Here is a 1064-nt window from a genome sequence, read left to right as displayed (position 1 = left end):
AAGGGGAGGGGGGGGGGGGGGGGGGGGGGGGAAGAGACAAACAGAGAAAGGGAGGAAGAAAAGGAAACAGAGAAAGACAAAGACCAAGGGCCAAAAGGAGTGGTTAGAGCAGATATTTGAAAGAGAAAAATAGAACATCCCCTCACCCCACAAATAAAAAGTTTGGTTAGTACAGAGTCTGACAGGAGAAGGGCTGGCACAGGCAGATAAAAAGGAAAGATTTATGTGGAGAAATATTTTTTTCAGGAGAAAGGAAATGCTGTGAAGAAAGGGAGTACAAAGGAAACTAGCTCTAAGAAGTACGGATGAGTCTGAATCGTACGTGTGCCAATTATTTCTTTCTTTGTGTACCACTAACCATGCATGACAGATATAAAATAGAAATCCTTGAGGATTTTAAAAGTGGGGTGGTGGGACTTTGGGCGAGGGGGAGAGATAAGGAGCTAATTAGTAGATTAGTGTTTTTGCGGTCACTTCACCAGCTCCTAAACTGGAATAAGAGTGAAGGGGTGGGAGAAGGGAAGGAGGAGGAGGAGGATGAGAAGATTGTTCGACCTCTTTTTTATCTGGGCTTGGAGGGAGTCTGGTAGAATTAGCAGGGATGGTGATCTGAAACCACAGGGGGTCTGGACGTATCCAGGGCACATAGACATTAAAACTCTCCCTCCCCTTCACACATTACTGCCCAACTGACTGACTTAGAAGACAAAAGAAGATTGTACAATGAAAATGAAAGTACACTATTTAAGACTGTTGAAATTTAGGATAATATGGGAACAATATAGAAGACTTATATATATATATATATATATACACAAACAAAGAAAAACAAGTAGAATAGAAAGCTAGAGTTTTTTTTTTTTTTTTTTTTTTAAAAAAAAAAAAAAAAAAAAAAAAAAAATCAATTAGATTAGAAAAATACTTGTCTTGCCTATTAAAAATATCTAAAATCTATGATAAAAATACATAATATACTATATACAAAATATAATCGAAGTAATTTATTTGAAAAGGTTTATTTGCAATGCCATTAGCAAATAGTCCCTAATATTAGGATATAATAT

The 1064-nt window shown here is 36.7% G+C and overlaps 1 protein-coding gene across 3 annotated transcripts in view; it reads right to left on the bottom strand.

The window, feature by feature from the left end:
• Positions 1 to 1064, bottom strand: part of LOC107675831 (plasma membrane calcium-transporting ATPase 1-like) — a 138346-nt gene that overhangs the window by 14059 nt on the left and 123223 nt on the right. The window lies entirely within an intron of this gene.

The sequence above is a fragment of the Sinocyclocheilus anshuiensis genome, unplaced genomic scaffold (assembly GCF_001515605.1).
Source record: "Sinocyclocheilus anshuiensis isolate Anshui unplaced genomic scaffold, SAMN03320099.WGS_v1.1 scaffold1640, whole genome shotgun sequence".
In the NCBI taxonomy this organism is placed as follows: Eukaryota; Metazoa; Chordata; class Actinopteri; order Cypriniformes; family Cyprinidae; genus Sinocyclocheilus; species Sinocyclocheilus anshuiensis.
The sequence above is the reverse complement of the archived record's forward strand: the minus strand, read 5'-3'. Positions and strand labels throughout refer to the sequence as shown.